Source organism: Lepisosteus oculatus, unplaced genomic scaffold (genome assembly GCF_040954835.1).
Source record: "Lepisosteus oculatus isolate fLepOcu1 unplaced genomic scaffold, fLepOcu1.hap2 HAP2_SCAFFOLD_75, whole genome shotgun sequence".
In the NCBI taxonomy this organism is placed as follows: domain Eukaryota; kingdom Metazoa; phylum Chordata; class Actinopteri; order Semionotiformes; family Lepisosteidae; genus Lepisosteus; species Lepisosteus oculatus.
The window spans coordinates 368,539-391,945 of record NW_027168309.1 but is presented as its reverse complement, the minus strand read 5'-3'; the positions used below and the strand labels follow the sequence as shown (position 1 = coordinate 391,945).

Here is a 23,407-nt window from a genome sequence, read left to right as displayed (position 1 = left end):
CGTATCCCCGCCTGTCACGTGGGAGACCAGGGATGGATTGCTTGACGGCGAGCCAGGTTGCTTTTCTCCCATCAGATTCCAACCGCTAATGCTAACGCAGTGTGTGGGAGCTTACATGCTTTTCCTTTCCCGTCTTTTTCGGACGACTATTCCAAAGGGGTAACCTGAAGGAATAGGGGCCTGAAGACACGAGGCATTCTTAAACCAGCACTGGGCTGCACGGCCTTCTGTTGTGATCAGGTTATATTCGAGTCAAAAAGCCAGAGCATCCGCTTCCATCCTATGGAGCACGAGCTAAATCGGAAGAGGCAGGGGATACACCTACGCCTATCGGCGCACGTTCCCCGCGGCAGGCTGCTTCACCCATTTGCACCCGACTGGAGACGGCACTGAGCAAGCTTTTTGTCAGGAGTGGGATTCGAACCCACGCCTCCAGGGGAGACTGCGACCTGAACGCAGCGCCTTAGACCGCTCGGCCATCCTGACGCGGGCCCCCTGTCCCGGGGCGGTCTGATGAGCCACCGCGATCCCACTACGCTCCTCGAGTATCGCACTGTTATTAATACTACAGTGTGACTCCAGCATTAAAATGTTTGGAAAATGTGTCGGCTTTTATAATCCAGTGTAGAGCAGCATGTGATGATTTGTGCTACAACACCAAGCGCTCAAAGTGACGTCTGCGTTTGTCGTTGAAACTTTCAACTCTTTCATCACTTATGTAGGAAATAAAAAGAGCAGTTGTGCGCCACACGCAGAGAGGCCGTCAGCAGAGTGGCGCAGCGGAAGCGTGCTGGGCCCATAACCCAGAGGTCGATGGATCGAAACCATCCTCTGCTACATGTGTCCTATGCACGATTCATAAGCATGCCATTAGGTTAGCAAAGTGCCTTCAAATAGTCTGCATCTGCCTTTCCTTAAATTCTGTCCTGAGTTTCTCTCTCGTGTGTGTTTGTGCAAGCTTGACACTTGCGGGACTCTTTAATCTTCACCAATACGGAGATGACCAAATGTGTCTTCGGTTGTTCTGAGGTCTTTGATAGTTTCTTTGAAAGCTTCAACTGAACCTCGAAATCGAAGCAGTTATGTTTATATTGATTTCTCGCGTTAATCATTACGAACCAGGAACAGCCAGCACACTCGGTCGCATTAGTAATTATGTCACGTCTCTACTTAGCAGAGCATTCAAAGGCCCACTGGAAGTAGTAAAGCACTAAAACACTGCAAAACTGAACTCGGGAAAATCATACTGGGAGCTCTGAGCGATGTCTGCATCCAAGCCATCCAATACGGACTCTGAAACCTTGGAATATCAACACTATGATGCGCTACCTTTTACCTGGAGCAAAACGATGGAATTAGAAGAATGCTTACCGCAGGATACAACTGTGCCGCTGTTATTTGGAGCACGGTTTTCACTTGCATGAAAACTACAGCAGAACGTAGAAGGATGATCACTGAGGAGTCCACGCGGGCATGCTGAGGAGATTGTAGGTCGTACATTTCAATGATTACTGACATTTGCGCTGCTGGAGGTACAGTAATCAACAAAGAACAGGGTGTGCTACTCTCGAATCCGGTCAGCACATGATGAAAAGCCAGGAAGTATACCTTGTCAAATTGCCGTGAACAGGGACAAGTTAACCACCAGCTCCACCGGCGCCCGGCTAGCTCAGTCGGTAGAGCATGAGACTCTTAATCTCAGGGTCCTGGGTTCGAGCCCCACGTTGGGCGGTGCCCGTCTCCTTATTAACAAAGTTTCCCGCTCATCCTTGAACCTCTTACACCTCGATGGTACCGAGCACTGCGTTTTAATGCACAGGTGTGATCAAACCGAGATGAAAAGGGCGTATCTAGCTCCTTGCCCGAGAGATAAATCAAAGGTTCCGCAGATAATCCCTTGGCTCCGGTCACCCGGACGCAGATAGGAGCTGCAGCCATCATAACTTGTATGAAAACTAAGAAGAGCTCCTGTCTATTTACAGTTTCATTTACTCTAGCGTTTCCTTAAACATTGCGTGTACGAAGGCTAAGAAATTGGAGAGCTATTCTAATACAATAACTATTAGGAATCTTTTCGGCATAACAGTTTCACTGTGATTTTGCAGGTAACACGTACGTTGGGAAAACATTTTGAACGCGATCAATAACCGCACTGGAAAAATGTGGGAAAGAAAGGGCGAAAAGCGACTCTTCAACATGTGGAAATATCTTCCTGAGCGGAGCCCTCTTCTCGAAGCTCAACACTCTGCAAGAGTCACTTCTCCCAACTTGCGCCCGCAGGTTTCCGTAGTGTGCCTGCAAAGAGCCATCCGCTTGAGACAGGTGCACCTCCCGATTTCATTGAACTAAGCTAGATGCACAATTTCTAATGCAGCCTTCATCACAATAGACAGTTCATTTCTCGAAAGCTTGTCGTAAAAAAAGGAAACAAAGAACGAAAACGTATAGCTGACAATCTTCTGAAGATGCAGATTCATCTTTGGGGAAATGGACATTTTATGTATGCAGATGCTTTTCAAGCGCTGGTTTTAGAACGTCGCTGTGCTTCCAGCATCCTTTTCAGCCTTCTAAACTGGCTACCGAGGTGCCGATCACATTGTAAAGCGGTTGAGAGGCCGGAGCTGCTCAAACCGCTCTTGCCGTTTCCCATCAATCAAAAGCACTATGTTGTTTCTTTGTATGGAAAGCTTTTCAAGTCTGGCATCGACACGCACCTTTCCTGAAACGTCCAAAAGGTGAATGCTTCGCAAAGAAATCCAGTCTACCTTCAGGGGGCATGATGTTGAAATCGGAATGAGCCCTGGGTGGGCTTGAAGCAGCAGCTGTTCAGTTAACAGCTGCACAGAAACGCACCCCGCTCTCTTTGTATCATTCGCAAGTTTGTGGTTAAAGAGTAAAAAAGGCTGGAATTCTTCTGCCAGCCGGCAGGATTTCTTCTGCACTCACCCAGAAAAGCCAAGAATTGTATTTCATCTTTCGCAAGCTGTATTTTCCAGGAGGAGAATGAATACTTGCATTAAACTGAATCAAGCCGACAGAGACGCACAGCCGTTGTTTTTCTCCATGGGAAGTTTTTCGTTAAGGAAAAACACCGTTGTCATTTTCTTGCCAGCCGGCGGTATTTCTTGTGCAGCGATGAGCCAGATTTGTATTTCGTATTTCGCAAGTTGTGTGAATTTCTTGAAGTTGAAAGTGAATTCGCTCCAGAAAAGAAATGTCGCTTGAAAGCCGAGGCTGTTTGTTAAACCGCAGGACCTGAGCTTGCGTTCTGTTTCTCATGGCGTTCGCAAAGGCGATTCCTGCCTTTAAAACTGCTGTGTCTGCGACTGAAAGTGGCGTGTGTCGCAGCTTCTAAAGTCTTGTTGACGCTCCTCGATGTTGCTTTCTCTCTGCCTAAGGAAGTTCGATTGTCGCGTCGGAACGGGGAGACCTAATCCTTCCAGCTTTAAGCCACCCTTCAGTCTTCTGAAGGGTGTCCGAGTGCTAGCATGTCATTTGGCTTTTTTTGGGGGGAAGCGGAGAGCGACATTGAAAAAGGTTACCGCCGCCGCCTCGCCCTCCGTGTTAAATGATCGCAAGCCGGCGGCGGCGGCGCTCCCTGTAGTCGTGGCCGAGCGGTTAAGGCGATGGGCTAGAAAGCCATTGGGGTCTCCCCGCGTCGGCTCGAATCCTGCCGACTACGGCGCCCTTCTCCTGTCGCTTCGGCCTGCCCAGAAAAAGGCGGAGTGCCGTTTCTCTCTTCCTGCTTCTTGTACAAACGCTAAATCGCTTGGACCTGCTGCCTTGGAAGTAATGTCTTCAACATCCACCAGTGACATTTCACAGCTGGAAGCACACTGCCACGCTTTTGGCATTGGCATGTCTTGCGCCCTACTTCCAGCCTTTGAAGACCTAAGTATTCAAACTGAAAGAACCGGCTGAATGAGTGTTTGCAGTGCACCAGGAGGAGCAGGGACCATAGCATTGGAGGGGTGAGGATGGCGCAGATGGAAACGTTTTCATGCGCTCCTCTGGGAGGAATGAAAAGAAAAGACGAAACCGGAAACAGTAGTAGCCGCAAGAGGAAGTGTCTTCAAGCGCCAAGCAAGCGCTCCTCGTTAGTATAGTGGTGCGTATCCCCGCCTGTCACGTGGGAGACCAGGGATGGATTGCTTGACGGCGAGCCAGGTTGCTTTTCTCCCATCAGATTCCAACCGCTAATGCTAACGCAGTGTGTGGGAGCTTACATGCTTTTCCTTTCCCGTCTTTTTCGGACGACTATTCCAAAGGGGTAACCTGAAGGAATAGGGGCCTGAAGACACGAGGCATTCTTAAACCAGCACTGGGCTGCACGGCCTTCTGTTGTGATCAGGTTATATTCGAGTCAAAAAGCCAGAGCATCCGCTTCCATCCTATGGAGCACGAGCTAAATCGGAAGAGGCAGGGGATACACCTACGCCTATCGGCGCACGTTCCCCGCGGCAGGCTGCTTCACCCATTTGCACCCGACTGGAGACGGCACTGAGCAAGCTTTTTGTCAGGAGTGGGATTCGAACCCACGCCTCCAGGGGAGACTGCGACCTGAACGCAGCGCCTTAGACCGCTCGGCCATCCTGACGCGGGCCCCCTGTCCCGGGGCGGTCTGATGAGCCACCGCGATCCCACTACGCTCCTCGAGTATCGCACTGTTATTAATACTACAGTGTGACTCCAGCATTAAAATGTTTGGAAAATGTGTCGGCTTTTATAATCCAGTGTAGAGCAGCATGTGATGATTTGTGCTACAACACCAAGCGCTCAAAGTGACGTCTGCGTTTGTCGTTGAAACTTTCAACTCTTTCATCACTTATGTAGGAAATAAAAAGAGCAGTTGTGCGCCACACGCAGAGAGGCCGTCAGCAGAGTGGCGCAGCGGAAGCGTGCTGGGCCCATAACCCAGAGGTCGATGGATCGAAACCATCCTCTGCTACATGTGTCCTATGCACGATTCATAAGCATGCCATTAGGTTAGCAAAGTGCCTTCAAATAGTCTGCATCTCCCTTTCCTTAAATTCTGTCCTGAGTTTCTCTCTCGTGTGTGTTTGTGCAAGCTTGACACTTGCGGGACTCTTTAATCTTCACCAATACGGAGATGACCAAATGTGTCTTCGGTTGTTCTGAGGTCTTTGATAGTTTCTTTGAAAGCTTCAACTGAACCTCGAAATCGAAGCAGTTATGTTTATATTGATTTCTCGCGTTAATCATTACGAACCAGGAACAGCCAGCACACTCGGTCGCATTAGTAATTATGTCACGTCTCTACTTAGCAGAGCATTCAAAGGCCCACTGGAAGTAGTAAAGCACTAAAACACTGCAAAACTGAACTCGGGAAAATCATACTGGGAGCTCTGAGCGATGTCTGCATCCAAGCCATCCAATACGGACTCTGAAACCTTGGAATATCAACACTATGATGCGCTACCTTTTACCTGGAGCAAAACGATGGAATTAGAAGAATGCTTACCGCAGGATACAACTGTGCCGCTGTTATTTGGAGCACGGTTTTCACTTGCATGAAAACTACAGCAGAACGTAGAAGGATGATCACTGAGGAGTCCACGCGGGCATGCTGAGGAGATTGTAGGTCGTACATTTCAATGATTACTGACATTTGCGCTGCTGGAGGTACAGTAATCAACAAAGAACAGGGTGTGCTACTCTCGAATCCGGTCAGCACATGATGAAAAGCCAGGAAGTATACCTTGTCAAATTGCCGTCAACAGGGACAAGTTAACCACCAGCTCCACCGGCGCCCGGCTAGCTCAGTCGGTAGAGCATGAGACTCTTAATCTCAGGGTCCTGGGTTCGAGCCCCACGTTGGGCGGTGCCCGTCTCCTTATTAACAAAGTTTCCCGCTCATCCTTGATCCTCTTACACCTCGATGGTACCGAGCACTGCGTTTTAATGCACAGGTGTGATCAAACCGAGATGAAAAGGGCGTATCTAGCTCCTTGCCCGAGAGATAAATCAAAGGTTCCGCAGATAATCCCTTGGCTCCGGTCACCCGGACGCAGATAGGAGCTGCAGCCATCATAACTTGTATGAAAACTAAGAAGAGCTCCTGTCTATTTACAGTTTCATTTACTCTAGCGTTTCCTTAAACATTGCGTGTACGAAGGCTAAGAAATTGGAGAGCTATTCTAATACAATAACTATTAGGAATCTTTTCGGCATAACAGTTTCACTGTGATTTTGCAGGTAACACGTACGTTGGGAAAACATTTTGAACGCGATCAATAACCGCACTGGAAAAATGTGGGAAAGAAAGGGCGAAAAGCGACTCTTCAACATGTGGAAATATCTTCCTGAGCGGAGCCCTCTTCTCGAAGCTCAACACTCTGCAAGAGTCACTTCTCCCAACTTGCGCCCGCAGGTTTCCGTAGTGTGCCTGCAAAGAGCCATCCGCTTGAGACAGGTGCACCTCCCGATTTCATTGAACTAAGCTAGATGCACAATTTCTAATGCAGCCTTCATCACAATAGACAGTTCATTTCTCGAAAGCTTGTCGTAAAAAAAGGAAACAAAGAACGAAAACGTATAGCTGACAATCTTCTGAAGATGCAGATTCAGCTTTGGGGAAATGGACATTTTATGTATGCAGATGCTTTTCAAGCGCTGGTTTTAGAACGTCGCTGTGCTTCCAGCATCCTTTTCAGCCTTCTAAACTGGCTACCGAGGTGCCGATCACATTGTAAAGCGGTTGAGAGGCCGGAGCTGCTCAAACCGCTCTTGCCGTTTCCCATCAATCAAAAGCACTATGTTGTTTCTTTGTATGGAAAGCTTTTCAAGTCTGGCATCGACACGCACCTTTCCTGAAACGTCCAAAAGGTGAATGCTTCGCAAAGAAATCCAGTCTACCTTCAGGGGGCATGATGTTGAAATCGGAATGAGCCCTGGGTGGGCTTGAAGCAGCAGCTGTTCAGTTAACAGCTGCACAGAAACGCACCCCGCTTGCTTTGTATCATTCGCAAGTTTGTGGTTAAAGAGTAAAAAAGGCTGGAATTCTTCTGCCAGCCGGCAGGATTTCTTCTGCACTCACCCAGAAAAGCCAAGAATTGTATTTCATCTTTCGCAAGCTGTATTTTCCAGGAGGAGAATGAATACTTGCATTAAACTGAATCAAGCCGACAGAGACGCACAGCCGTTGTTTTTCTCCATGGGAAGTTTTTCGTTAAGGAAAAACACCGTTGTCATTTTCTTGCCAGCCGGCGGTATTTCTTGTGCAGCGATGAGCCAGATTTGTATTTCGTATTTCGCAAGTTGTGTGAATTTCTTGAAGTTGAAAGTGAATTCGCTCCAGAAAAGAAATGTCGCTTGAAAGCCGTGGCTGTTTGTTAAACCGCAGGACCTGAGCTTGCGTTCTGTTTCTCATGGCGTTCGCAAAGGCGATTCCTGCCTTTAAAACTGCTGTGTCTGCGACTGAAAGTGGCGTGTGTCGCAGCTTCTAAAGTCTTGTTGACGCTCCTCGATGTTGCTTTCTCTCTGCCTAAGGAAGTTCGATTGTCGCGTCGGAACGGGGAGACCTAATCCTTCCAGCTTTAAGCCACCCTTCAGTCTTCTGAAGGGTGTCCGAGTGCTAGCATGTCATTTGGCTTTTTTTTGGGGGGAAGCGGAGAGCGACATTGAAAAAGGTTACCGCCGCCGCCTCGCCCTCCGTGTTAAATGATCGCAAGCCGGCGGCGGCGGCGCTCCCTGTAGTCGTGGCCGAGCGGTTAAGGCGATGGGCTAGAAAGCCATTGGGGTCTCCCCGCGTCGGCTCGAATCCTGCCCACTACGGCGCCCTTCTCCTGTCGCTTCGGCCTGCCCAGAAAAAGGCGGAGTGCCGTTTCTCTCTTCCTGCTTCTTGTACAAACGCTAAATCGCTTGGACCTGCTGCCTTGGAAGTAATGTCTTCAACATCCACCAGTGACATTTCACAGCTGGAAGCACACTGCCACGCTTTTGGCATTGGCATGTCTTGCGCCCTACTTCCAGCCTTTGAAGACCTAAGTATTCAAACTGAAAGAACCGGCTGAATGAGTGTTTGCAGTGCACCAGGAGGAGCAGGGACCATAGCATTGGAGGGGTGAGGATGGCGCAGATGGAAACGTTTTCATGCGCTCCTCTGGGAGGAATGAAAAGAAAAGACGAAACCGGAAACAGTAGTAGCCGCAAGAGGAAGTGTCTTCAAGCGCCAAGCAAGCGCTCCTCGTTAGTATAGTGGTGCGTATCCCCGCCTGTCACGTGGGAGACCAGGGATGGATTGCTTGACGGCGAGCCAGGTTGCTTTTCTCCCATCAGATTCCAACCGCTAATGCTAACGCAGTGTGTGGGAGCTTACATGCTTTTCCTTTCCCGTCTTTTTCGGACGACTATTCCAAAGGGGTAACCTGAAGGAATAGGGGCCTGAAGACACGAGGCATTCTTAAACCAGCACTGGGCTGCACGGCCTTCTGTTGTGATCAGGTTATATTCGAGTCAAAAAGCCAGAGCATCCGCTTCCATCCTATGGAGCACGAGCTAAATCGGAAGAGGCAGGGGATACACCTACGCCTATCGGCGCACGTTCCCCGCGGCAGGCTGCTTCACCCATTTGCACCCGACTGGAGACGGCACTGAGCAAGCTTTTTGTCAGGAGTGGGATTCGAACCCACGCCTCCAGGGGAGACTGCGACCTGAACGCAGCGCCTTAGACCGCTCGGCCATCCTGACGCGGGCCCCCTGTCCCGGGGCGGTCTGATGAGCCACCGCGATCCCACTACGCTCCTCGAGTATCGCACTGTTATTAATACTACAGTGTGACTCCAGCATTAAAATGTTTGGAAAATGTGTCGGCTTTTATAATCCAGTGTAGAGCAGCATGTGATGATTTGTGCTACAACACCAAGCGCTCAAAGTGACGTCTGCGTTTGTCGTTGAAACTTTCAACTCTTTCATCACTTATGTAGGAAATAAAAAGAGCAGTTGTGCGCCACACGCAGAGAGGCCCTCAGCAGAGTGGCGCAGCGGAAGCGTGCTGGGCCCATAACCCAGAGGTCGATGGATCGAAACCATCCTCTGCTACATGTGTCCTATGCACGATTCATAAGCGTGCCATTAGGTTAGCAAAGTGCCTTCAAATAGTCTGCATCTCCCTTTCTTTAAATTCTGTCCTGAGTTTCTCTCTCGTGTGTGTTTGTGCAAGCTTGACACTTGCGGGACTCTTTAATCTTCACCAATACGGAGATGACCAAATGTGTCTTCGGTTGTTCTGAGGTCTTTGATAGTTTCTTTGAAAGCTTCAACTGAACCTCGAAATCGAAGCAGTTATGTTTATATTGATTTCTCGCGTTAATCATTACGAACCAGGAACAGCCAGCACACTCGGTCGCATTAGTAATTATGTCACGTCTCTACTTAGCAGAGCATTCAAAGGCCCACTGGAAGTAGTAAAGCACTAAAACACTGCAAAACTGAACTCGGGAAAATCATACTGGGAGCTCTGAGCGATGTCTGCATCCAAGCCATCCAATACGGACTCTGAAACCTTGGAATATCAACACTATGATGCGCTACCTTTTACCTGGAGCAAAACGATGGAATTAGAAGAATGCTTACCGCAGGATACAACTGTGCCGCTGTTATTTGGAGCACGGTTTTCACTTGCATGAAAACTACAGCAGAACGTAGAAGGATGATCACTGAGGAGTCCACGCGGGCATGCTGAGGAGATTGTAGGTCGTACATTTCAATGATTACTGACATTTGCGCTGCTGGAGGTACAGTAATCAACAAAGAACAGGGTGTGCTACTCTCGAATCCGGTCAGCACATGATGAAAAGCCAGGAAGTATACCTTGTCAAATTGCCGTCAACAGGGACAAGTTAACCACCAGCTCCACCGGCGCCCGGCTAGCTCAGTCGGTAGAGCATGAGACTCTTAATCTCAGGGTCGTGGGTTCGAGCCCCACGTTGGGCGGTGCCCGTCTCCTTATTAACAAAGTTTCCCGCTCATCCTTGAACCTCTTACACCTCGATGGTACCGAGCACTGCGTTTTAATGCACAGGTGTGATCAAACCGAGATGAAAAGGGCGTATCTAGCTCCTTGCCCGAGAGATAAATCAAAGGTTCCGCAGATAATCCCTTGGCTCCGGTCACCCGGACGCAGATAGGAGCTGCAGCCATCATAACTTGTATGAAAACTAAGAAGAGCTCCTGTCTATTTACAGTTTCATTTACTCTAGCGTTTCCTTAAACATTGCGTGTACGAAGGCTAAGAAATTGGAGAGCTATTCTAATACAATAACTATTAGGAATCTTTTCGCCATAACAGTTTCACTGTGATTTTGCAGGTAACACGTACGTTGGGAAAACATTTTGAACGCGATCAATAACCGCACTGGAAAAATGTGGGAAAGAAAGGGCGAAAAGCGACTCTTCAACATGTGGAAATATCTTCCTGAGCGGAGCCCTCTTCTCGAAGCTCAACACTCTGCAAGAGTCACTTCTCCCAACTTGCGCCCGCAGGTTTCCGTAGTGTGCCTGCAAAGAGCCATCCGCTTGAGACAGGTGCACCTCCCGATTTCATTGAACTAAGCTAGATGCACAATTTCTAATGCAGCCTTCATCACAATAGACAGTTCATTTCTCGAAAGCTTGTCGTAAAAAAAGGAAACAAAGAACGAAAACGTATAGCTGACAATCTTCTGAAGATGCAGATTCAGCTTTGGGGAAATGGACATTTTATGTATGCAGATGCTTTTCAAGCGCTGGTTTTAGAACGTCGCTGTGCTTCCAGCATCCTTTTCAGCCTTCTAAACTGGCTACCGAGGTGCCGATCACATTGTAAAGCGGTTGAGAGGCCGGAGCTGCTCAAACCGCTCTTGCCGTTTCCCATCAATCAAAAGCACTATGTTGTTTCTTTGTATGGAAAGCTTTTCAAGTCTGGCATCGACACGCACCTTTCCTGAAACGTCCAAAAGGTGAATGCTTCGCAAAGAAATCCAGTCTACCTTCAGGGGGCATGATGTTGAAATCGGAATGAGCCCTGGGTGGGCTTGAAGCAGCAGCTGTTCAGTTAACAGCTGCACAGAAACGCACCCCGCTTGCTTTGTATCATTCGCAAGTTTGTGGTTAAAGAGTAAAAAAGGCTGGAATTCTTCTGCCAGCCGGCAGGATTTCTTCTGCACTCACCCAGAAAAGCCAAGAATTGTATTTCATCTTTCGCAAGCTGTATTTTCCAGGAGGAGAATGAATACTTGCATTAAACTGAATCAAGCCGACAGAGACGCACAGCCGTTGTTTTTCTCCATGGGAAGTTTTTCGTTAAGGAAAAACACCGTTGTCATTTTCTTGCCAGCCGGCGGTATTTCTTGTGCAGCGATGAGCCAGATTTGTATTTCGTATTTCGCAAGTTGTGTGAATTTCTTGAAGTTGAAAGTGAATTCGCTCCAGAAAAGAAATGTCGCTTGAAAGCCGTGGCTGTTTGTTAAACCGCAGGACCTGAGCTTGCGTTCTGTTTCTCATGGCGTTCGCAAAGGCGATTCCTGCCTTTAAAACTGCTGTGTCTGCGACTGAAAGTGGCGTGTGTCGCAGCTTCTAAAGTCTTGTTGACGCTCCTCGATGTTGCTTTCTCTCTGCCTAAGGAAGTTCGATTGTCGCGTCGGAACGGGGAGACCTAATCCTTCCAGCTTTAAGCCACCCTTCAGTCTTCTGAAGGGTGTCCGAGTGCTAGCATGTCATTTGGCTTTTTTGGGGGGGAAACGGAGAGCGACATTGAAAAAGGTTACCGCCGCCGCCTCGCCCTCCGTGTTAAATGATCGCAAGCCGGCGGCGGCGGCGCTCCCTATAGTCGTGGCCGAGCGGTTAAGGCGCTGGGCTAGAAAGCCATTGGGGTCTCCCCGCGTCGGCTCGAATCCTGCCCACTACGGCGCCCTTCTCCTGTCGCTTCGGCCTGCCCAGAAAAAGGCGGAGTGCCGTTTCTCTCTTCCTGCTTCTTGTACAAACGCTAAATCGCTTGGACCTGCTGCCTTGGAAGTAATGTCTTCAACATCCACCAGTGACATTTCACAGCTGGAAGCACACTGCCACGCTTTTGGCATTGGCATGTCTTGCGCCCTACTTCCAGCCTTTGAAGACCTAAGTATTCAAACTGAAAGAACCGGCTGAATGAGTGTTTGCAGTGCACCAGGAGGAGCAGGGACCATAGCATTGGAGGGGTGAGGATGGCGCAGATGGAAACGTTTTCATGCGCTCCTCTGGGAGGAATGAAAAGAAAAGACGAAACCGGAAACAGTAGTAGCCGCAAGAGGAAGTGTCTTCAAGCGCCAAGCAAGCGCTCCTCGTTAGTATAGTGGTGCGTATCCCCGCCTGTCACGTGGGAGACCAGGGATGGATTGCTTGACGGCGAGCCAGGTTGCTTTTCTCCCATCAGATTCCAACCGCTAATGCTAACGCAGTGTGTGGGAGCTTACATGCTTTTCCTTTCCCGTCTTTTTCGGACGACTATTCCAAAGGGGTAACCTGAAAGAATAGGGGCCTGAAGACACGAGGCATTCTTAAACCAGCACTGGGCTGCACGGCCTTCTGTTGTGATCAGGTTATATTCGAGTCAAAAAGCCAGAGCATCCGCTTCCATCCTATGGAGCACGAGCTAAATCGGAAGAGGCAGGGGATACACCTACGCCTATCGGCGCACGTTCCCCGCGGCAGGCTGCTTCACCCATTTGCACCCGACTGGAGACGGCACTGAGCAAGCTTTTTGTCAGGAGTGGGATTCGAACCCACGCCTCCAGGGGAGACTGCGACCTGAACGCAGCGCCTTAGACCGCTCGGCCATCCTGACGCGGGCCCCCTGTCCCGGGGCGGTCTGATGAGCCACCGCGATCCCACTACGCTCCTCGAGTATCGCACTGTTATTAATACTACAGTGTGACTCCAGCATTAAAATGTTTGGAAAATGTGTCGGCTTTTATAATCCAGTGTAGAGCAGCATGTGATGATTTGTGCTACAACACCAAGCGCTCAAAGTGACGTCTGCGTTTGTCGTTGAAACTTTCAACTCTTTCATCACTTATGTAGGAAATAAAAAGAGCAGTTGTGCGCCACACGCAGAGAGGCCGTCAGCAGAGTGGCGCAGCGGAAGCGTGCTGGGCCCATAACCCAGAGGTCGATGGATCGAAACCATCCTCTGCTACATGTGTCCTATGCACGATTCATAAGCGTGCCATTAGGTTAGCAAAGTGCCTTCAAATAGTCTGCATCTCCCTTTCTTTAAATTCTGTCCTGAGTTTCTCTCTCGTGTGTGTTTGTGCAAGCTTGACACTTGCGGGACTCTTTAATCTTCACCAATACGGAGATGACCAAATGTGTCTTCGGTTGTTCTGAGGTCTTTGATAGTTTCTTTGAAAGCTTCAACTGAACCTCGAAATCGAAGCAGTTATGTTTATATTGATTTCTCGCGTTAATCATTACGAACCAGGAACAGCCAGCACACTCGGTCGCATTAGTAATTATGTCACGTCTCTACTTAGCAGAGCATTCAAAGGCCCACTGGAAGTAGTAAAGCACTAAAACACTGCAAAACTGAACTCGGGAAAATCATACTGGGAGCTCTGAGCGATGTCTGCATCCAAGCCATCCAATACGGACTCTGAAACCTTGGAATATCAACACTATGATGCGCTACCTTTTACCTGGAGCAAAACGATGGAATTAGAAGAATGCTTACCGCAGGATACAACTGTGCCGCTGTTATTTGGAGCACGGTTTTCACTTGCATGAAAACTACAGCAGAACGTAGAAGGATGATCACTGAGGAGTCCACGCGGGCATGCTGAGGAGATTGTAGGTCGTACATTTCAATGATTACTGACATTTGCGCTGCTGGAGGTACAGTAATCAACAAAGAACAGGGTGTGCTACTCTCGAATCCGGTCAGCACATGATGAAAAGCCAGGAAGTATACCTTGTCAAATTGCCGTCAACAGGGACAAGTTAACCACCAGCTCCACCGGCGCCCGGCTAGCTCAGTCGGTAGAGCATGAGACTCTTAATCTCAGGGTCGTGGGTTCGAGCCCCACGTTGGGCGGTGCCCGTCTCCTTATTAACAAAGTTTCCCGCTCATCCTTGAACCTCTTACACCTCGATGGTACCGAGCACTGCGTTTTAATGCACAGGTGTGATCAAACCGAGATGAAAAGGGCGTATCTAGCTCCTTGCCCGAGAGATAAATCAAAGGTTCCGCAGATAATCCCTTGGCTCCGGTCACCCGGACGCAGATAGGAGCTGCAGCCATCATAACTTGTATGAAAACTAAGAAGAGCTCCTGTCTATTTACAGTTTCATTTACTCTAGCGTTTCCTTAAACATTGCGTGTACGAAGGCTAAGAAATTGGAGAGCTATTCTAATACAATAACTATTAGGAATCTTTTCGCCATAACAGTTTCACTGTGATTTTGCAGGTAACACGTACGTTGGGAAAACATTTTGAACGCGATCAATAACCGCACTGGAAAAATGTGGGAAAGAAAGGGCGAAAAGCGACTCTTCAACATGTGGAAATATCTTCCTGAGCGGAGCCCTCTTCTCGAAGCTCAACACTCTGCAAGAGTCACTTCTCCCAACTTGCGCCCGCAGGTTTCCGTAGTGTGCCTGCAAAGAGCCATCCGCTTGAGACAGGTGCACCTCCCGATTTCATTGAACTAAGCTAGATGCACAATTTCTAATGCAGCCTTCATCACAATAGACAGTTCATTTCTCGAAAGCTTGTCGTAAAAAAAGGAAACAAAGAACGAAAACGTATAGCTGACAATCTTCTGAAGATGCAGATTCAGCTTTGGGGAAATGGACATTTTATGTATGCAGATGCTTTTCAAGCGCTGGTTTTAGAACGTCGCTGTGCTTCCAGCATCCTTTTCAGCCTTCTAAACTGGCTACCGAGGTGCCGATCACATTGTAAAGCGGTTGAGAGGCCGGAGCTGCTCAAACCGCTCTTGCCGTTTCCCATCAATCAAAAGCACTATGTTGTTTCTTTGTATGGAAAGCTTTTCAAGTCTGGCATCGACACGCACCTTTCCTGAAACGTCCAAAAGGTGAATGCTTCGCAAAGAAATCCAGTCTACCTTCAGGGGGCATGATGTTGAAATCGGAATGAGCCCTGGGTGGGCTTGAAGCAGCAGCTGTTCAGTTAACAGCTGCACAGAAACGCACCCCGCTTGCTTTGTATCATTCGCAAGTTTGTGGTTAAAGAGTAAAAAAGGCTGGAATTCTTCTGCCAGCCGGCAGGATTTCTTCTGCACTCACCCAGAAAAGCCAAGAATTGTATTTCATCTTTCGCAAGCTGTATTTTCCAGGAGGAGAATGAATACTTGCATTAAACTGAATCAAGCCGACAGAGACGCACAGCCGTTGTTTTTCTCCATGGGAAGTTTTTCGTTAAGGAAAAACACCGTTGTCATTTTCTTGCCAGCCGGCGGTATTTCTTGTGCAGCGATGAGCCAGATTTGTATTTCGTATTTCGCAAGTTGTGTGAATTTCTTGAAGTTGAAAGTGAATTCGCTCCAGAAAAGAAATGTCGCTTGAAAGCCGTGGCTGTTTGTTAAACCGCAGGACCTGAGCTTGCGTTCTGTTTCTCATGGCGTTCGCAAAGGCGATTCCTGCCTTTAAAACTGCTGTGTCTGCGACTGAAAGTGGCGTGTGTCGCAGCTTCTAAAGTCTTGTTGACGCTCCTCGATGTTGCTTTCTCTCTGCCTAAGGAAGTTCGATTGTCGCGTCGGAACGGGGAGACCTAATCCTTCCAGCTTTAAGCCACCCTTCAGTCTTCTGAAGGGTGTCCGAGTGCTAGCATGTCATTTGGCTTTTTTGGGGGGGAAACGGAGAGCGACATTGAAAAAGGTTACCGCCGCCGCCTCGCCCTCCGTGTTAAATGATCGCAAGCCGGCGGCGGCGGCGCTCCCTATAGTCGTGGCCGAGCGGTTAAGGCGCTGGGCTAGAAAGCCATTGGGGTCTCCCCGCGTCGGCTCGAATCCTGCCCACTACGGCGCCCTTCTCCTGTCGCTTCGGCCTGCCCAGAAAAAGGCGGAGTGCCGTTTCTCTCTTCCTGCTTCTTGTACAAACGCTAAATCGCTTGGACCTGCTGCCTTGGAAGTAATGTCTTCAACATCCACCAGTGACATTTCACAGCTGGAAGCACACTGCCACGCTTTTGGCATTGGCATGTCTTGCGCCCTACTTCCAGCCTTTGAAGACCTAAGTATTCAAACTGAAAGAACCGGCTGAATGAGTGTTTGCAGTGCACCAGGAGGAGCAGGGACCATAGCATTGGAGGGGTGAGGATGGCGCAGATGGAAACGTTTTCATGCGCTCCTCTGGGAGGAATGAAAAGAAAAGACGAAACCGGAAACAGTAGTAGCCGCAAGAGGAAGTGTCTTCAAGCGCCAAGCAAGCGCTCCTCGTTAGTATAGTGGTGCGTATCCCCGCCTGTCACGTGGGAGACCAGGGATGGATTGCTTGACGGCGAGCCAGGTTGCTTTTCTCCCATCAGATTCCAACCGCTAATGCTAACGCAGTGTGTGGGAGCTTACATGCTTTTCCTTTCCCGTCTTTTTCGGACGACTATTCCAAAGGGGTAACCTGAAAGAATAGGGGCCTGAAGACACGAGGCATTCTTAAACCAGCACTGGGCTGCACGGCCTTCTGTTGTGATCAGGTTATATTCGAGTCAAAAAGCCAGAGCATCCGCTTCCATCCTATGGAGCACGAGCTAAATCGGAAGAGGCAGGGGATACACCTACGCCTATCGGCGCACGTTCCCCGCGGCAGGCTGCTTCACCCATTTGCACCCGACTGGAGACGGCACTGAGCAAGCTTTTTGTCAGGAGTGGGATTCGAACCCACGCCTCCAGGGGAGACTGCGACCTGAACGCAGCGCCTTAGACCGCTCGGCCATCCTGACGCGGGCCCCCTGTCCCGGGGCGGTCTGATGAGCCACCGCGATCCCACTACGCTCCTCGAGTATCGCACTGTTATTAATACTACAGTGTGACTCCAGCATTAAAATGTTTGGAAAATGTGTCGGCTTTTATAATCCAGTGTAGAGCAGCATGTGATGATTTGTGCTACAACACCAAGCGCTCAAAGTGACGTCTGCGTTTGTCGTTGAAACTTTCAACTCTTTCATCACTTATGTAGGAAATAAAAAGAGCAGTTGTGCGCCACACGCAGAGAGGCCCTCAGCAGAGTGGCGCAGCGGAAGCGTGCTGGGCCCATAACCCAGAGGTCGATGGATCGAAACCATCCTCTGCTACATGTATCCTATGCACGATTCATAAGCGTGCCATTAGGTTAGCAAAGTGCCTTCAAATAGTCTGCATCTCCCTTTCTTTAAATTCTGTCCTGAGTTTCTCTCTCGTGTGTGTTTGTGCAAGCTTGACACTTGCGGGACTCTTTAATCTTCACCAATACGGAGATGACCAAATGTGTCTTCGGTTGTTCTGAGGTCTTTGATAGTTTCTTTGAAAGCTTCAACTGAACCTCGAAATCGAAGCAGTTATGTTTATATTGATTTCTCGCGTTAATCATTACGAACCAGGAACAGCCAGCACACTCGGTCGCATTAGTAATTATGTCACGTCTCTACTTAGCAGAGCATTCAAAGGCCCACTGGAAGTAGTAAAGCACTAAAACACTGCAAAACTGAACTCGGGAAAATCATACTGGGAGCTCTGAGCGATGTCTGCATCCAAGCCATCCAATACGGACTCTGAAACCTTGGAATATCAACACTATGATGCGCTACCTTTTACCTGGAGCAAAACGATGGAATTAGAAGAATGCTTACCGCAGGATACAACTGTGCCGCTGTTATTTGGAGCACGGTTTTCACTTGCATGAAAACTACAGCAGAACGTAGAAGGATGATCACTGAGGAGTCCACGCGGGCATGCTGAGGAGATTGTAGGTCGTACATTTCAATGATTACTGACATTTGCGCTGCTGGAGGTACAGTAATCAACAAAGAACAGGGTGTGCTACTCTCGAATCCGGTCAGCACATGATGAAAAGCCAGGAAGTATACCTTGTCAAATTGCCGTCAACAGGGACAAGTTAACCACCAGCTCCACCGGCGCCCGGCTAGCTCAGTCGGTAGAGCATGAGACTCTTAATCTCAGGGTCGTGGGTTCGAGCCCCACGTTGGGCGGTGCCCGTCTCCTTATTAACAAAGTTTCCCGCTCATCCTTGAACCTCTTACACCTCGATGGTACCGAGCACTGCGTTTTAATGCACAGGTGTGATCAAACCGAGATGAAAAGGGCGTATCTAGCTCCTTGCCCGAGAGATAAATCAAAGGTTCCGCAGATAATCCCTTGGCTCCGGTCACCCGGACGCAGATAGGAGCTGCAGCCATCATAACTTGTATGAAAACTAAGAAGAGCTCCTGTCTATTTACAGTTTCATTTACTCTAGCGTTTCCTTAAACATTGCGTGTACGAAGGCTAAGAAATTGGAGAGCTATTCTAATACAATAACTATTAGGAATCTTTTCGCCATAACAGTTTCACTGTGATTTTGCAGGTAACACGTACGTTGGGAAAACATTTTGAACGCGATCAATAACCGCACTGGAAAAATGTGGGAAAGAAAGGGCGAAAAGCGACTCTTCAACATGTGGAAATATCTTCCTGAGCGGAGCCCTCTTCTCGAAGCTCAACACTCTGCAAGAGTCACTTCTCCCAACTTGCGCCCGCAGGTTTCCGTAGTGTGCCTGCAAAGAGCCATCCGCTTGAGACAGGTGCACCTCCCGATTTCATTGAACTAAGCTAGATGCACAATTTCTAATGCAGCCTTCATCACAATAGACAGTTCATTTCTCGAAAGCTTGTCGTAAAAAAAGGAAACAAAGAACGAAAACGTATAGCTGACAATCTTCTGAAGATGCAGATTCAGCTTTGGGGAAATGGACATTTTATGTATGCAGATGCTTTTCAAGCGCTGGTTTTAGAACGTCGCTGTGCTTCCAGCATCCTTTTCAGCCTTCTAAACTGGCTACCGAGGTGCCGATCACATTGTAAAGCGGTTGAGAGGCCGGAGCTGCTCAAACCGCTCTTGCCGTTTCCCATCAATCAAAAGCACTATGTTGTTTCTTTGTATGGAAAGCTTTTCAAGTCTGGCATCGACACGCACCTTTCCTGAAACGTCCAAAAGGTGAATGCTTCGCAAAGAAATCCAGTCTACCTTCAGGGGGCATGATGTTGAAATCGGAATGAGCCCTGGGTGGGCTTGAAGCAGCAGCTGTTCAGTTAACAGCTGCACAGAAACGCACCCCGCTTGCTTTGTATCATTCGCAAGTTTGTGGTTAAAGAGTAAAAAAGGCTGGAATTCTTCTGCCAGCCGGCAGGATTTCTTCTGCACTCACCCAGAAAAGCCAAGAATTGTATTTCATCTTTCGCAAGCTGTATTTTCCAGGAGGAGAATGAATACTTGCATTAAACTGAATCAAGCCGACAGAGACGCACAGCCGTTGTTTTTCTCCATGGGAAGTTTTTCGTTAAGGAAAAACACCGTTGTCATTTTCTTGCCAGCCGGCGGTATTTCTTGTGCAGCGATGAGCCAGATTTGTATTTCGTATTTCGCAAGTTGTGTGAATTTCTTGAAGTTGAAAGTGAATTCGCTCCAGAAAAGAAATGTCGCTTGAAAGCCGTGGCTGTTTGTTAAACCGCAGGACCTGAGCTTGCGTTCTGTTTCTCATGGCGTTCGCAAAGGCGATTCCTGCCTTTAAAACTGCTGTGTCTGCGACTGAAAGTGGCGTGTGTCGCAGCTTCTAAAGTCTTGTTGACGCTCCTCGATGTTGCTTTCTCTCTGCCTAAGGAAGTTCGATTGTCGCGTCGGAACGGGGAGACCTAATCCTTCCAGCTTTAAGCCACCCTTCAGTCTTCTGAAGGGTGTCCGAGTGCTAGCATGTCATTTGGCTTTTTTGGGGGGGAAACGGAGAGCGACATTGAAAAAGGTTACCGCCGCCGCCTCGCCCTCCGTGTTAAATGATCGCAAGCCGGCGGCGGCGGCGCTCCCTATAGTCGTGGCCGAGCGGTTAAGGCGCTGGGCTAGAAAGCCATTGGGGTCTCCCCGCGTCGGCTCGAATCCTGCCCACTACGGCGCCCTTCTCCTGTCGCTTCGGCCTGCCCAGAAAAAGGCGGAGTGCCGTTTCTCTCTTCCTGCTTCTTGTACAAACGCTAAATCGCTTGGACCTGCTGCCTTGGAAGTAATGTCTTCAACATCCACCAGTGACATTTCACAGCTGGAAGCACACTGCCACGCTTTTGGCATTGGCATGTCTTGCGCCCTACTTCCAGCCTTTGAAGACCTAAGTATTCAAACTGAAAGAACCGGCTGAATGAGTGTTTGCAGTGCACCAGGAGGAGCAGGGACCATAGCATTGGAGGGGTGAGGATGGCGCAGATGGAAACGTTTTCATGCGCTCCTCTGGGAGGAATGAAAAGAAAAGACGAAACCGGAAACAGTAGTAGCCGCAAGAGGAAGTGTCTTCAAGCGCCAAGCAAGCGCTCCTCGTTAGTATAGTGGTGCGTATCCCCGCCTGTCACGTGGGAGACCAGGGATGGATTGCTTGACGGCGAGCCAGGTTGCTTTTCTCCCATCAGATTCCAACCGCTAATGCTAACGCAGTGTGTGGGAGCTTACATGCTTTTCCTTTCCCGTCTTTTTCGGACGACTATTCCAAAGGGGTAACCTGAAAGAATAGGGGCCTGAAGACACGAGGCATTCTTAAACCAGCACTGGGCTGCACGGCCTTCTGTTGTGATCAGGTTATATTCGAGTCAAAAAGCCAGAGCATCCGCTTCCATCCTATGGAGCACGAGCTAAATCGGAAGAGGCAGGGGATACACCTACGCCTATCGGCGCACGTTCCCCGCGGCAGGCTGCTTCACCCATTTGCACCCGACTGGAGACGGCACTGAGCAAGCTTTTTGTCAGGAGTGGGATTCGAACCCACGCCTCCAGGGGAGACTGCGACCTGAACGCAGCGCCTTAGACCGCTCGGCCATCCTGACGCGGGCCCCCTGTCCCGGGGCGGTCTGATGAGCCACCGCGATCCCACTACGCTCCTCGAGTATCGCACTGTTATTAATACTACAGTGTGACTCCAGCATTAAAATGTTTGGAAAATGTGTCGGCTTTTATAATCCAGTGTAGAGCAGCATGTGATGATTTGTGCTACAACACCAAGCGCTCAAAGTGACGTCTGCGTTTGTCGTTGAAACTTTCAACTCTTTCATCACTTATGTAGGAAATAAAAAGAGCAGTTGTGCGCCACACGCAGAGAGGCCCTCAGCAGAGTGGCGCAGCGGAAGCGTGCTGGGCCCATAACCCAGAGGTCGATGGATCGAAACCATCCTCTGCTACATGTGTCCTATGCACGATTCATAAGCGTGCCATTAGGTTAGCAAAGTGCCTTCAAATAGTCTGCATCTCCCTTTCTTTAAATTCTGTCCTGAGTTTCTCTCTCGTGTGTGTTTGTGCAAGCTTGACACTTGCGGGACTCTTTAATCTTCACCAATACGGAGATGACCAAATGTGTCTTCGGTTGTTCTGAGGTCTTTGATAGTTTCTTTGAAAGCTTCAACTGAACCTCGAAATCGAAGCAGTTATGTTTATATTGATTTCTCGCGTTAATCATTACGAACCAGGAACAGCCAGCACACTCGGTCGCATTAGTAATTATGTCACGTCTCTACTTAGCAGAGCATTCAAAGGCCCACTGGAAGTAGTAAAGCACTAAAACACTGCAAAACTGAACTCGGGAAAATCATACTGGGAGCTCTGAGCGATGTCTGCATCCAAGCCATCCAATACGGACTCTGAAACCTTGGAATATCAACACTATGATGCGCTACCTTTTACCTGGAGCAAAACGATGGAATTAGAAGAATGCTTACCGCAGGATACAACTGTGCCGCTGTTATTTGGAGCACGGTTTTCACTTGCATGAAAACTACAGCAGAACGTAGAAGGATGATCACTGAGGAGTCCACGCGGGCATGCTGAGGAGATTGTAGGTCGTACATTTCAATGATTACTGACATTTGCGCTGCTGGAGGTACAGTAATCAACAAAGAACAGGGTGTGCTACTCTCGAATCCGGTCAGCACATGATGAAAAGCCAGGAAGTATACCTTGTCAAATTGCCGTCAACAGGGACAAGTTAACCACCAGCTCCACCGGCGCCCGGCTAGCTCAGTCGGTAGAGCATGAGACTCTTAATCTCAGGGTCGTGGGTTCGAGCCCCACGTTGGGCGGTGCCCGTCTCCTTATTAACAAAGTTTCCCGCTCATCCTTGAACCTCTTACACCTCGATGGTACCGAGCACTGCGTTTTAATGCACAGGTGTGATCAAACCGAGATGAAAAGGGCGTATCTAGCTCCTTGCCCGAGAGATAAATCAAAGGTTCCGCAGATAATCCCTTGGCTCCGGTCACCCGGACGCAGATAGGAGCTGCAGCCATCATAACTTGTATGAAAACTAAGAAGAGCTCCTGTCTATTTACAGTTTCATTTACTCTAGCGTTTCCTTAAACATTGCGTGTACGAAGGCTAAGAAATTGGAGAGCTATTCTAATACAATAACTATTAGGAATCTTTTCGGCATAACAGTTTCACTGTGATTTTGCAGGTAACACGTACGTTGGGAAAACATTTTGAACGCGATCAATAACCGCACTGGAAAAATGTGGGAAAGAAAGGGCGAAAAGCGACTCTTCAACATGTGGAAATATCTTCCTGAGCGGAGCCCTCTTCTCGAAGCTCAACACTCTGCAAGAGTCACTTCTCCCAACTTGCGCCCGCAGGTTTCCGTAGTGTGCCTGCAAAGAGCCATCCGCTTGAGACAGGTGCACCTCCCGATTTCATTGAACTAAGCTAGATGCACAATTTCTAATGCAGCCTTCATCACAATAGACAGTTCATTTCTCGAAAGCTTGTCGTAAAAAAAGGAAACAAAGAACGAAAACGTATAGCTGACAATCTTCTGAAGATGCAGATTCAGCTTTGGGGAAATGGACATTTTATGTATGCAGATGCTTTTCAAGCGCTGGTTTTAGAACGTCGCTGTGCTTCCAGCATCCTTTTCAGCCTTCTAAACTGGCTACCGAGGTGCCGATCACATTGTAAAGCGGTTGAGAGGCCGGAGCTGCTCAAACCGCTCTTGCCGTTTCCCATCAATCAAAAGCAGTATGTTGTTTCTGTGTATGGAAAGCTTTTCAAGTCTGGCATCGACACGCACCTTTCCTGAAACGTCCAAAAGGTGAATGCTTCGCAAAGAAATCCAGTCTACCTTCAGGGGGCATGATGTTGAAATCGGAATGAGCCCTGGGTGGGCTTGAAGCAGCAGCTGTTCAGTTAACAGCTGCACAGAAACGC

At 48.8% G+C, this 23,407-nt stretch overlaps 16 non-coding genes across 16 annotated transcripts; 10 read left to right on the top strand and 6 right to left on the bottom strand.

Annotated features, from left to right (window-relative positions):
- Positions 1-403: 403 nt before the first annotated feature.
- Positions 404-486, bottom strand: trnal-cag (transfer RNA leucine (anticodon CAG)). Its single transcript has one exon. It is a non-coding gene; the product is annotated as a tRNA-Leu (tRNA).
- Positions 487-765: 279 nt separating this feature from the next.
- trnam-cau (transfer RNA methionine (anticodon CAU)) lies at positions 766-837 on the top strand. Its single transcript has one exon. It is a non-coding gene; the product is annotated as a tRNA-Met (tRNA).
- Positions 838-4,514: 3,677 nt separating this feature from the next.
- Positions 4,515-4,597, bottom strand: trnal-cag (transfer RNA leucine (anticodon CAG)). Its single transcript has one exon. It is a non-coding gene; the product is annotated as a tRNA-Leu (tRNA).
- A 279-nt stretch (positions 4,598-4,876) lies between these two features.
- On the top strand, positions 4,877-4,948 carry trnam-cau (transfer RNA methionine (anticodon CAU)). The gene has a single exon. It is a non-coding gene; the product is annotated as a tRNA-Met (tRNA).
- Positions 4,949-8,626: 3,678 nt separating this feature from the next.
- trnal-cag (transfer RNA leucine (anticodon CAG)) lies at positions 8,627-8,709 on the bottom strand. The gene has a single exon. It is a non-coding gene; the product is annotated as a tRNA-Leu (tRNA).
- A 279-nt stretch (positions 8,710-8,988) lies between these two features.
- On the top strand, positions 8,989-9,060 carry trnam-cau (transfer RNA methionine (anticodon CAU)). The gene has a single exon. It is a non-coding gene; the product is annotated as a tRNA-Met (tRNA).
- Positions 9,061-9,881: 821 nt separating this feature from the next.
- On the top strand, positions 9,882-9,954 carry trnak-cuu (transfer RNA lysine (anticodon CUU)). Its single transcript has one exon. It is a non-coding gene; the product is annotated as a tRNA-Lys (tRNA).
- A 2,783-nt stretch (positions 9,955-12,737) lies between these two features.
- On the bottom strand, positions 12,738-12,820 carry trnal-cag (transfer RNA leucine (anticodon CAG)). The gene has a single exon. It is a non-coding gene; the product is annotated as a tRNA-Leu (tRNA).
- Positions 12,821-13,099: 279 nt separating this feature from the next.
- Positions 13,100-13,171, top strand: trnam-cau (transfer RNA methionine (anticodon CAU)). Its single transcript has one exon. It is a non-coding gene; the product is annotated as a tRNA-Met (tRNA).
- Positions 13,172-13,992: 821 nt separating this feature from the next.
- Positions 13,993-14,065, top strand: trnak-cuu (transfer RNA lysine (anticodon CUU)). Its single transcript has one exon. It is a non-coding gene; the product is annotated as a tRNA-Lys (tRNA).
- A 2,783-nt stretch (positions 14,066-16,848) lies between these two features.
- trnal-cag (transfer RNA leucine (anticodon CAG)) lies at positions 16,849-16,931 on the bottom strand. The gene has a single exon. It is a non-coding gene; the product is annotated as a tRNA-Leu (tRNA).
- Positions 16,932-17,210: 279 nt separating this feature from the next.
- On the top strand, positions 17,211-17,282 carry trnam-cau (transfer RNA methionine (anticodon CAU)). The gene has a single exon. It is a non-coding gene; the product is annotated as a tRNA-Met (tRNA).
- Positions 17,283-18,103: 821 nt separating this feature from the next.
- trnak-cuu (transfer RNA lysine (anticodon CUU)) lies at positions 18,104-18,176 on the top strand. Its single transcript has one exon. It is a non-coding gene; the product is annotated as a tRNA-Lys (tRNA).
- A 2,783-nt stretch (positions 18,177-20,959) lies between these two features.
- On the bottom strand, positions 20,960-21,042 carry trnal-cag (transfer RNA leucine (anticodon CAG)). The gene has a single exon. It is a non-coding gene; the product is annotated as a tRNA-Leu (tRNA).
- Positions 21,043-21,321: 279 nt separating this feature from the next.
- Positions 21,322-21,393, top strand: trnam-cau (transfer RNA methionine (anticodon CAU)). Its single transcript has one exon. It is a non-coding gene; the product is annotated as a tRNA-Met (tRNA).
- An 821-nt stretch (positions 21,394-22,214) lies between these two features.
- trnak-cuu (transfer RNA lysine (anticodon CUU)) lies at positions 22,215-22,287 on the top strand. The gene has a single exon. It is a non-coding gene; the product is annotated as a tRNA-Lys (tRNA).
- The last annotated feature ends 1,120 nt before the right edge of the window (positions 22,288-23,407 follow it).